The sequence below is a fragment of the Drosophila takahashii genome, chromosome 3L (genome assembly GCF_030179915.1).
Source record: "Drosophila takahashii strain IR98-3 E-12201 chromosome 3L, DtakHiC1v2, whole genome shotgun sequence".
Classification (NCBI taxonomy): Eukaryota; Metazoa; Arthropoda; class Insecta; order Diptera; family Drosophilidae; genus Drosophila; species Drosophila takahashii.
This window is the reverse complement of record NC_091680.1, coordinates 13198760-13211799: the sequence shown is the minus strand read 5'-3', so window position 1 is coordinate 13211799 and position 13040 is coordinate 13198760. Positions and strand designations below refer to the sequence as shown.

Here is a 13040-nt window from a genome sequence, read left to right as displayed (position 1 = left end):
ACACAGCGAGTTTGCATATTGTTTTACCAGCAATATGGCGGCAGCACAGCAGCAACATTGCCGGCACACCAGCAACTAGCAATGGTAATTGCAACAATTTAACGGTCTGTCGCTTGGCTCTGCGCTTAAGTGTACTTCGGTTGCAGTGTCTCCCCGGCGAATCTCTTCTCTTTTTTTGGGCAGCCTACAACTTAATCAAAAACTAATTGCATTTGCATAGGAGGCTGGAGAGTTGCTGCTGCTGCGTAGGCCCCTCCACGGATGTGGTTTTCAACGCTTGGCTGTGTCAACTTTCAATCAAAGTCAACAAAAAAGAAGAAGGCAACCCACTGTGGTTTACTTTAACCAAGCCCAAGTCAGCTTCCTGGCCAGCAACCGCAAAAAGGCAAAAAAAAGCAACTTCTGGCTAGCGGGTGCTGGCCATCTCAGGTGGTCAGGTTGTGCTCTCCGCTCAACCGTGGGAGCCTGGCCATAAAGAGTAAATTAAAAACACACACACATCATACAGTATCCCTCAGATACTCAGATACAGAGATACTCAGCTTCAGATTCCTGGGCATACGCAGCTCACATTCTAATTTATAAGGCGGACGCCCGCGCAGGCTACGCATTTCTCTGGCTGTGGATCTGCATTTCTGCACGAAAGCCAAAGGCTGGACAGGATTGCAGACTGCAGACTCTGCAGACTTTGCAGACTGCGACTGATGGATCACCGTAGATAAGCGAATCTTGCAGATAATCGCATCACTCACTGGGAGTCGTCTCCTTCGGAGCCTGCTCCTCTGGCAGGTTGCAGGCTTTTCGCCCGGAGACATGCAATAATTTTCAAACAGCAGACTCCAACTCGAAGCTCCAACTCCGAGTAACTCCGCCGAGATGATGATGCATGACAGTGACAGTGCGTTGTTGCTTTTGCTGCTGCTGTTGCGTTGATGTTGCTGCTGCTGCGTCTGCTGCTGCTGCTGTTGTGTTGCATGACATTAAGCATGTTGCAAACAGACGCTGCCTCGCCAAACTGACAATGAGTCTTGCTGCAGCGAATTGTGGGTGCCTCGGAAATTAGCCACAATGGCGGAGAGCAACGAAAAGGGTCAGGAAAACAGTACACGGGGAAAAAATAGCATATTTAATTTACTCATATATCTGTGCAAATAAAAATTAAGAGCTTTTTTTAAAATATTTCTAGATTTTACCAAGTTTAAAATGTTTAATATTTCTTTTAATACTTTAAATTCAATATTTTGTAAAACGAACAAGTTTAAAATTAATATCTCAAATTATTCAATATTAATTAAAAGCTAATTTATTTTATTTCGAATATTCTACTAATTTAAGCACTATTAGAATTACGTTTTTCTGATTTTATATAATTCTATTCTTTAAATCATCATAAAACCCTGCACTTAACTACTATTAAATTTTTGTCAAAACTATTTCATATAAATTGTAATATTTATTCAGAACTTAGTATTACATTTAACTAAAAGTGATAAATTAATATCAACTTATTTTCTTTCTCTGCAGCTCGAAACTTATTTTCATGCTTCATCTGCAGCAGCAGGCGGAGAGCGGCAAAATAAGTTAAAAGCAAAAAAAGGAATCTTTACAAGCGCAACGAAAGCTGAAATGAATTACAACTTCTACGGCATTCCCGGGCTTTGTTTAGAGCGAAAAAAATCAATTAAAATTCATAGCTTTTATGCAGTCTTCCATTCGAATTCTGTTATTTATTTATTCTTTTTTTTTGAGGTTGGGGAGCTGCAGCTTCTTCTGCCCAAAAAGAAGGGACAGCAGCTGGCTGAAAATGAAGCTGGCGCCAGTCGAGTTGAGCTGATAAAAATCACGCCGATGCAGCATCAACAAAACTGGCCAAGATTTTCTCTCGGCCTTACCTGTTTATTTTTTGGGTTGTGGAGCAGGGGGGTTCAACAGGGGGTTTTTATGTCTAGCCACCGACGCAGTTGCAGGGGCAACGTCAACGGGGCCTCATCATTATCATCATTAAAATGTCAGTTAATAATTTCTACCTACCTCAAAAACCCCTCTGCCCCGCTGAACTTTTTGGAGTAGTTTACGGGCATTCGAAAGGGTCTCTCGTGTTTTTCTTGGCTACCTTGTGGAGTGGAGATGGTGTCTGTGGGTGGCCACCAGCCGCCACCTCCAACCCCTTGACCTTATTTGGGGCATTAACACAAGAGCAAAGAGAGAGAGAGAGAAAGAGAGGAAGATCCTGTCGAGTTCGTTGCTTGAGTCTTTTGTTTTTGGTGGCCGCAGCGGGGGAAATGTGAAAAATGCTCAAATTGCAGTGTGCAATTCGAGTGGCGGCCCAAGCAGGTTGCTACTGCCACTCCGAGTCGCAAGTCGCAAGTCGCAAGTTGCAAGTTGCTAGTTGCTGTTGCACCTGCAGACAATTGCTAATAATTATTTATGCGGCCCAGGGGCAGCTTGCCGGTGCTCCTAGAGCAGAGTGGCTGCCACTTGGCATTGGCTACTGTGCCACTCCCCAGCCCCTTTTTTCTTGGCTCATCAGGCAGTTAATGACCAGTCGACGTGGTCATCGCCGCACTCCCTGGCCAATCCGTAATTATACTAGCCTGTATGTATAGAGAGAGCTGCCTTGGTGTTTTGTTTCTTCTTTTTTTGGTGGGTGGAGTTACACCACCACTCCACTTCTCTCCCCCTTTTAGTTTTAATTTAATAATATTTTGTTACTTTATAGGCCGAAGCGACAAGCTTGTTTACAAGCTCCAAACATGCAACAACTTTAATAGCGAAACAAACGCAGGGAAATCAAAGGAGAAAGAGATAGGCCTCCGCTGAAGCGAACTCCTTAGCACATTGGCAGCACAATGCGGTCGTAAGTTGTGGCATTTTGCGCACTTCCTGTCGCCTGTCGACTAAAGTTCCTTCTGTATCCTTCTCAACGGTATATATATGCATGCATATACGGCTCAGTCAGTTAGCTCCCCCACTTTTGTGAAACTTTTTGCCACACGCACGCATTGCAGTTGTTTTGCATAACGCCTTAAACTGCGCCAAGTCCCATGACTTTCTGATTTTCCCATTTTCCATTTCACTTTGGCCAAACACCCCAACACCCCCAAAAGTAATCCCCACATAGACACATTTAACTTGTTCGCCTTGCATGCGATTAGTTTGGTAATTTGATTGCGCCAGTATCTGTATCTCTCCTTTTGGAGTTAAGTTGTTAAACTTTGTCCTTGCCTTCGGTTTTCGGTTCTCGGCTTTCGGCTTTGCGTGCCTGCTAATTGAAAGGATTTGTGGGAAATAGTTCTCCCCCTTTTCCACCGACATTTCCTGCTTAGTTTTGTGGGCCTGGGAAAAGACCTTCGGGTGCAATTAGCCGACTGGCAGACTGGGAGAAAGGGAAAATGTGCAGCCTCATCTAATCTAATCAAAGGCAACTGCAGCTTGCGTAATAACTTCCGTTTTAGAATCTTCCGAATCTGTTCTGTTCGTTCAATTAAATCAATAACTGGCTAATCAGTCTGGCCGTTCGATTCGGGCCGGGCCTCTTTTCATGCTGCATATCCGTTTTGGGCCCCGGCTGAAACTGAAATCACGATCATCATCATTGTCATCATGCACAGGGCCTGGGATCCATCCTTTGCCAAGTCATTATCCCAAGTCTTCCCCGTGTTTTTGTTGGGTTCTCTTTTCTTCCAGCTTGTTCTTTTGGACCAGTTTGACAGGTGTTTTCTTGCCGCTGACTGAAGCCCGATTCTATGCGACGTCTGCGCCTCTCTGGCTGTTTATTTGTTTTGTTTAACCGTCGGTTTTTGGCCTGGCTTTTGGTTTCGGGTCGTGTGGCCGCCGAACCATTGGCATCGCTGTTTTGAATGCAAGCGGTTCTACTCGTATTCGTATTCGTATTTTAAATACGCTCTGACATCAGAGCCCCACCATCCACCATGTGTCTTCTCCTTTTCTTCGTCTGCTTTAATTATAATTTATCTGACTTGTGCCTTAGTCGGCATCGACGACATCCAGCGTGAGCGTATCTCAAAGTTTTTGACTTTTATCTGCTGCTGAATTGATGAGTATATAATAAGACTTTATTGGTCGGAAAGCGGCTTTCAGGAATTTCTTTCAGTCAAGTGGAATGGGTGTCTCTGGCGATTCTCCATCTCCATCTCTGGATCTCGGTCTCCAATCTCCTGTCGCCTGTCGTGGGTGTCGTTTCTCCGCCAGATCCTTTCCCGTTCCTTTTGGGCGAGCGTGAGAAACAATTCCTTGTGGTTTCTGCGGCAATGCATTTCTCTTGTTGCTGCTGCCACAAATTCTCCAAGTGAATTCAGCATGAAAAAAAGGCGACAGGGAAGGTAAAACGTCTTGGAATTTCGAGACTTCAGCCCTTTGCGTTCCTCGCCTTCTGGCTCTTTTTTTCGTACTTTTGCTGTCGAATAAATTGCAGGCGGAAATCAGCTCACAGAACTCAACAGGCTTCCCTTTTCCTGTGGTCACTGCGAAGTCACTTAAAAATTCAGCAGGGGGAATAATGTATACTAGTCCAACTTAAGCACACACGTGCCAGCGAAAAACAAAAAAAATCCAGCGGAGAGACAAATAGAAAACAAATAAACAAACAAGAAACACATTTGTTAGACGAAAGCCGCTGGAAATATGCATAAACATAATAATAACAAGTCATTTACATATTCAGCCGACATCGGATTGAAGCCTAAGACCATAAGTCAGGCATCGAGACCTAAACTTATTGGAATCACTCGCCAGATACTTAATATTTGTAGAAAGGCGAAAACTGTAAAAATAATCGCGCGACAAATTTATGATTAAATGGGTGTTATACCTTGGAGACTCACTCCCTCTGCATTTTTGGGATTGGGATCCATTGTGATTGTCATCGATCGGGTGCTCATTGTTTTCGGCGGAGAAAAATCGGATTTGAAAAATGCCTTAGTGACACTCTTTTCCCCCCATCCACCGTTTTTAGGGGCGAGGGGAGGCTTTTGGGAGGTGTCGTTGTTGCCAGAGACAACAACAAAGCGGCTTACACTTTGTTTACAATGTTGCCTGGCTATTTTACAGATATTTCCCTCTCCCCACTCGGCTGCTGCGTCAATATTGATCCATAAATAACAGATCCCCCGAACCGAAGGTTTAAAACTCTGGGGCCCAAGACCGAAAAAGCGAGACCAAGTCGAACATTAGACGGCCGAAAGAAGCAGATCTGGCCGAGCGGTCACGTCTCAAGTGAAAATGGTTTTTAAGTGGGCAATGTCTAGTGAAAATTAAACTGTCCCCTGGGCACGTCAACGCCATCATCACAACTAAGCCCCGGCCGAAAACTGACCAGAGTTGACTTGGGCAGAGATGAGCTGGTCCAGCGGACATCTTCTTTAGACCCTTGGATCAGAGGATCCCAGGGATCACGAGGAGCCGCTAAAACAAAGGTGCGAAAAGGGATGGGTTGATGGGGAATCATATTCTTGGGTAGTGAGAACGTTCTGACACCCTTTACTACAAAATATTTTATATAATTTATTTTATACTATATCAAAAATGAAAAAGTATTTTAAGACATCTTATTACTTTTGTAAAGATACTATTAAAATTATTGAAATCAAAGATATAAATCTAAATTCAGCAGTCAGTGTTGTGAGTTCTGAAAAGCTCATAAATAATTTAATTTTGAAACGTTAATGCCAAAGACTTTTTCAACATGTGGGAGTTTAAATAGAATTAAAATGTATAAAGATAAACTGGTTATGAATTTATTTCATCATACAAGCTAAGTTAAAAAAATGATTTAAATAAAGTAATCTTTTAATGTATAAAATAATATTTTATTTTTTATAGTACATGAAACCCTTAATACCCGAAAGATACCAGGTATAATCAGAGAGAAAAAAGGTAAGACCGAAAATCCCAAAGTGTCAACTCTAATTGCCTTTTGCTTGGTTTGTGCGCAGGGCTCTCTGGACCAGGTCCATTTCTTTGGGCCAGAAGAGAGTCTGCGTGGCTGGGAGAATGCAGATGCCTCCCCCTACCTCCTTCGCCGCCCCCGCCCCCTGAGAAGTCGGGCTCTTTTGGTCAACTCTGGTCGTCAAATATTTGAGGTTGACTTTGGCTTGCGCTTGCGCAAATACTAATAAAATTTCGGTTAATTTTTTTTAACTCGACACGCACACACACTCGGCGATCTGTCCGTCCGTTCGCACACACTCGTATATTTTTATTTATTTGCTGTTGCTGTTGTCGCGCACTTGACTGTAATGGATTTGTTGGCATGAAGATATTTCTTTATTATTATTATTCGGTTTTTTCGCTGTCGCTTACTTAAAACAATTTGGAGGAACTTTCCTCTGGCCAAGTGAAATGACAAACAGCAGGGGGTATTACATAAATTAGGCACTCGCCGAGATCTGGAACTAAAGTGCAATTCATATTTGAGATACTCGGCGGATTTATGGCCGCCATTAGTTCGGGGGTGGTGGTTTCGGTCTCGAAATCCGGCAAGTGGAGCTCGTAAACAAACATTACAATTAAGTTTTATGCGACAGACATTTGCGCTTATAAACTCAGCGAAAATATTGGACTGGCCGAAGCGAGTTGCAAATTTCCAGCTGGAAAACTGGCCAACTGTCGTGCAACAGGTTTTCCGCTTTATGAGTTGGCCTAATCAAAAAAGTAGCGACAACAATCGAAAGATCTGAGTCTCTTTCGGCTGACTCAGAAATAATCAGGCTCTAATCAGCTTTATGCAACGCCCGTAAATTTCCTAACTCGATCCACCACCCACCCACTGACCACTCCAAGTCCTTATCAAGCCCAAACTTATCACCCAAACCGAACCGAACCGAACCGAACCGCCCCAACCACCCACTCAAAAGTGGGCGTCCGGTAAATAGAATTGTGTTTTTTTCGAGGCGAGAAATTCATGAATTGCGCCTCGAGCTGTGACGTAAATCGAAGGACAGATAGCCCACCGGATCGGGGGGCTATATGTGCGTATATAGCGCATATAGCGCTGCTTTCCCGCCGATAACGGCCGACCATGTGCGGTGGGTGGCCGCAATCGCGCAATCTCCGCTCACGATTTTAACTTTGTTTTCGTTTCTATTTTCTACACTCACACCCAGCACAGCACTCCGCACTTATTCATATATACTTTTAATGCTCATTCAATCCGTAATCAGCGATCTATGTAGTCCAATGACGTTAATTGAAACTACTCGAGATTAAAAGTTGTTTTCAAGTACGTGCTGCGGCGGCGTTGGCCCCACCGAAAAATAATTCACTTCATTGAGGACTGCGTGTGGTTGCCTGATATGCCAAAAAAGTACATTTAAAATAATAATGCCCGCGGTGGGAACTCGACTATCTACAGCGAACCCCAGACTACAAAATCTACCGATAAAAGTGCGGTTAGTCTGGGAATATTTGAAGATAATATGGTTTTTGAATTTAAAGTAATCGTATTGTGACTTTCAAAGAATGTTAATAAATTGTAGTTCTAGGAAATGGGATAAAATTTATTTCCCCGATTTCTTTTATCGGATTCAAAACTTTGAAAGCTTATCAAAGGAAGTAGCTTCGAAACGTTAAGCTGACTATATTATCCATATTTTGAGACTGAGAATTTCCTGTTTTCAAATATGTTTGAAATATAACAAACTTGCGGTATTCAAAGATTAGCCAACCATCGAAAATTTCGAGGAACTTGAGCTGAACCCCCTGCTAATTGAAGGGGTGTGATCCCAAGTTTGCGATCGCTTTGATATCTCCTCCTCCGCGGCGGCAATGCGAAGGCTCTAATGAAAAACAAAACGTTTATCAAATGCATGATAACGACGCATGTCCAGGGCCGAGTTTGTGGGCCCTATCAGATGTCGAAGATGTCGGCTTTAACCGCAGATCCAAAAGGTGTTAAGTCTCTTGGCAACTGTGGCAGACATCGCAGTCTTTGTTTTATTGTTTAACGCATTCCAATTAACATCTCCAATGATCTGTCTGATTGTGTGTCTCTTTTAACGCACACGTGATGATTGAATTTTAATTTTAGCCCGGCCTGGCAACTCTGGGGCCAAAAGCTTTAACCCTTTCGAGCTGCGGTCCACCTCCACAACCTCGGTTTCTTGTGTTTTTTTTTTTTCAATTTTGTGTTTTCTGAACCAGGCACGACTAATCCAAATCAAATGGCTTCTCCAAATCAATTCGTTTTCAATCGTTTAAAGTTAATTAACGCGCCAGAATTTTATTTCACCTTACACATTCCTCTTTCGCTGCTCCCCAAAACCGTCTCCTTTGTTCTGTTACACGCTTTTGTTTTGCTGTAAATTTATTTTATGCTTTTTCCTTTTTAGCTTTTTGTTTTCTGTATTTCGTATTGTGTGGTGTGCATTTTATTTTTATTTGTATTTTTTGTATTTCGCCCAACGTCTCAATTTCAATGCGCGCTCTTTTGTTGTTTGTATTAAAATTGTTAATTTAAGGCTGTGTCAGAAATAAATTAACCACTGAACCAGGGACCTTAAGTCGACCAAAGGGGGTGGGGTTTTTTTTTCTAGGGAGCCTGGCTCCAAGTGCTTTTGTGTGGAAAATGCAAATTGGGGCCTCGAAAATGGCGTCGTGCGGGTGAGACTCCAACCGGCGAACCGAACCACCTGAGACACCTTCGCCCACCCCCAACACCTTGGCCACCGAGTGAACCACTGCCTGCTTTATATGCCAAATGCAGTGGGACAGCGGCAGACGTCGCCGTTCGTCATATAAGGTGCGGTGCGTATAAGTCAGCCGCGTTGGAGGAGCAGGGAAAAAATCACTCGACATATTGAGAAATGTGCAATAGCCTAATGCCCATTTAAGGCAGCACTTTTCATGGCAAGTTGCATTTATCGCCGATCGGATCGGAATCGGAATCGGTTTAGAGCGATCTATCAAGCGTTTGGCTTTTGCCGTTTGGCGTTTTGGAGACAGGTCAAAAGCAAAGCAACGAATTTTGGTTTACAACTAGAAATCGCAGTCTATGCTAATGGATGGAGTGTAAAACACAGATAGGAACCATCAACGAAGAACCATCCTTCAGAACTTCTCTTCTGTGTCTACCCATCCTCAACGCAATGCCTTTAAATGGTATAAATTACCAATGAATGACATACGATTTAATTGCCTCGACTAAGTAGCAAGTAGCTAGTAGCAACTAGCAACTTGCAACCAACAACTTATGCTGCATACAGATCAGTTCATGTTGCTGCCGTGTCTCGAGTTGCTGGAATTAATTAATATTGCACTTTTGAAGCGCGTGCATACAAATTTGTCAGCTAGCCGGCCAGTTCTGCGGCTCAGGTGTAGACAATTGGCATAGTTCACATAGAGAGAGTGGTCTGCTTTTGGCCAGGATGGGCAATTAAAATTCCCCGCTTCTAGCTAAAACTGGAACTTGCAAGCTGGAAGTCTGAAAGTCTTAAAGTCTGGAACTGGGGCTAAGGGTCCTATCTCTCTGGCTTTTCTGTGTGCGTCAATTTGCCAGGCACGGCACACGATCTGCAGATCGGCGATGTCAAGTTGCTGCGGCGATTGACGTCAATATAGATGGAATGGAATGGAGGGAATGGTTTCGGATCGGAATTAAAATCGGAATCGGAGTGAGATGATGATAATAACGATGATGATGACTCTGGAGGGGGCCGGTGCTGATATGAACTCATCACATCGCATCAGTCCATCATTCATGGGTGCAATCGATTGCATATATACTATACTACCCCCGATCTGATATTACGCTGAGGCTATGGGTTATGGTAAGCCGATCTCCATTCGTAACTGGAGCCAAGCTTCTGACACATTTTGGCCAACCAGCTGAGATGGCGTTTCTCTACTTTTTTTTTAGCTGGCCTTATGACTAAGCCGTCGGCAAATTGAGCGATCTCGCTAACTCACCTTTATGTTGTGTTTTTTTTTTGTAGGAGGGGGATTATCCAAGCATTATCCAATTTTCTGCTTTTGCCTGGGGGGCAAACACATTTAACAAATATTTTTTAGGCTGCGTTGTGTAAACTCTAATTGCTAATATCAAAATATCACACTTTTTTTTATGTATTTTATTTGTGCTTATGCTGCGTTTGCGTGTTTGGCTATTGTGTGTTTTGCGGCTATAATTGATTCATATTACTTAATGGGGATTGTAAGACACACACTTTTCACTTGGTTTCAACGGATTTGGCCAGTTAAGTGTTGGATTTTTTTCGGGTTAGATACTTTAGGGTTTTGCCACTGATTTTCGTTGTGTTGCTGTTGCACGCGCGATCATTATTGCAGTTGCAGTTGCAATTGCTGTTGCTGTTGCTGCTGCTCTCGTGTTTCGCGGTCTCGTCGCGTCAACGTGCGAATAACAAATAACGAAAACGTACGAAAAGATTTTCACTGCAAGAGGTTGGTTTTCCCGACGTGGCGTCGTCGTCGGCGTCGGCAGAGCTTCGGCAGCAGCGGCGGCACCACCAGCCGAACCACCAAATCCAAACCACCAACCACTGAAACTCTCTTCGAGGAGAGAGAGAGCGAGAAGGAGAAAGAGAGAGGGAGTCTGGAAACGCACTGCGAAGATTTCGTTTCGTTCGGTTTTCTTTTTTCCTCCTGGTTTTTGGGCCGAAAAAGACGACGCGTCTTGCGTTTTCAGCACTGAAGAATTCGCGGCAGCGCGTGCGGAGCGTCGATGAACCTGAACCGACACTGCCCAGCAAGAAACTGACTTCTGAGTAGAATCGCCACTCGTTCACCGCTCAGGCGATACGACGGCCACCAACACCAATGCCGATGGGACACCCACACCGAGGCAGGCGGGCGGTTGCGTCTGTGTGCGCCAATTGTACACCGAATGTTGTCCTCTCATTCGCCGGATAAAGTCGCGAGAGAGCGAGAAAGAGCAGCACATGCAGTGGGGATTTCTCTAGCTTTTTCTCCTCTCGGTGGGAGCTGCTCAAAGAGCCTCTCCTCCCACTCCCACCCCCCATCCGCAGTTGTTGTTTATGGCTGCGTGGGCTTCTAATTGCTCAAAACTCTATGCCAATGGGGGCACTCGGCTGCATTTGGCGCTTTTGGGTCGCCAGTTGCGAGTTGAGCTCCGAATAGGCACCTCCCACTTCCACCGACTGCCGTTATATAAGCTATATAATATCGAAAATGCACAGATAAGCCAGCGGGTGTCTTTTGTACTGTTCGAAGGAGTCGAAAGTAAACGAAAGTCACGGTTCAAATCCACGAAGGAGTTGGCCCGTATTCTTTAAACTTAGAATTTCCAGCTATACAAATGTCCTTACATTTTCAACACATTTTAAGGTGCTTGGTGATAGATGTAAATGTCCGTGCTAAAAACTAAGTCTGATAACAAAGAATGGTATTATTTTTTCAATGTTTACTTGCTGTTAATTTCCAAGTATACTGGCAATTAAAATAAAACCGTTTTGTAAAATACATTTTAAAATACATATTTTTAAAGGTTTTTTTTAAAGAATACTTATAGTTACGAACGATTTTATTTTTATTTAATAATTTATATTATTATAAAAAATGTATGGATTGTGTCACCGCATAACAAACATTTGTGAATAAAATCCAACAATTTACAGACCCTGTTCCCGAATTATCTAAACTAAAAAGTATTGCCTTTTTTATTATGATGTATCTTTAGGTTTCCAAGCTCGCAATAAATTAATATTATGTTACTAAATTTTTTTTCTAAAGTTGAATAATCTAAGCTCAATTTAAACCCAATTGCATTATAAGAAAATCGCAGTCGAATGATTTTAAGCCGCATTGAAGGTCCGGATAAAATCCCCGGATAAACTCTCTCATGCCACTCACACAGATACACTTCCTAGCTCTCTGAAACTCTCTCTTTGCGCTCGTGAGAAATGAAATGCCGGCAAAACAACTTCACAGATACGATACCTGAACTTGAAATGCCGATGCATTCAACGTGAGAGAGAGAGCGCTCTCTTGGCCAACCGTGTGCGTGTGTGTGACGCAGCTGCCGAGGTGTCTTCGTATCTGTGTGCGCCTCCGTCCAGGTGTGTTTGTGTGTCTATGTGTGTTTACAAAACAAAACCGAATTGGGAAAAAACAAAAAAAACAGCAAAAGCATGCCAAGACAGCAACAACACAATTTGTGAATGAACGAATAGTGGCGCACTCACACAGATACTCAACCCACACCAGGAAATCGGCATGTGTGTGTGTGATTGTGGGCAGGGAAAATAAACGCGTTTACGCGATTCGTACACAATTCGTTGGTATTTTGAAAAGAGAAGCACTGCAAAGAGCCAAAAGCCTCCGAACGTAGGTGTTCGGCTATAAGTTATATGCCATATGCTATAGGTACTATGTATACGCGCCATATGCAGATGTATCTGTGAGTTATTGAAATGAGACGGCGACAAAAGAAACGAAACCAAAATGGTGTAGGCCAAGTGATCGCAGATCGACGATCGCAGATCAGCGAGATATATATCCACAGCGAACGTGTTGCGAGGGGGGTTGGGGGGAAGTGGCGGTGAGCAGCCAACACAATCCGCAGATTGACAACGCTGATTTGTTGATTAAGTCGTTCGTCGGGCTGGCGACATTTTTAATACACCCGGTATTTGGTGACCAACAGGGCGTATTATTTATTTAACTGATGTAAGGGGCTGTCCATATATTACGTAATCACGTTTTTGGTGATTTTTGACCCCCTCCCCCCCCTGGTGATCAAACGTAATCATTCAATAAACACCCCCCCCCCCCCCCCCAATGATTACGTAATCCCAAGAATAAAATTTTTTTTGTTTTAATCTGTGGATTCAAACGGAGATGCAACCCAATCTTTAATATTGTTTATAAATGAAGTTTGGTATGGTTCGTCTACGCTGATATTATCTCCAACATACTCTTCGTCAAGCCATTCCAGGTCTTCGCGTCCTTCGTGTGATTAAACCACCAAACATTCTCTTTTTCGACGCCCAGCCACTACAAAAATGTTTTCCCTGCTTTCCTATCTAAGTTTGTAGATATAATTAAAG

The 13040-nt window shown here is 43.4% G+C and overlaps 1 protein-coding gene across 1 annotated transcript in view; it reads right to left on the bottom strand.

Moving 5' to 3' along the window:
- klu (klumpfuss) overlaps positions 1–10707 on the bottom strand; it is a 28108-nt gene extending 17401 nt beyond the window's left edge. Inside the window, exon 1 of the mRNA XM_017140143.3 lies at positions 9925–10707. The gene's annotated coding sequence lies outside the window, so the exon portion shown is untranslated. The remainder of the gene's footprint in view (positions 1–9924) is intronic.
- Positions 10708–13040: the final 2333 nt, after the last annotated feature.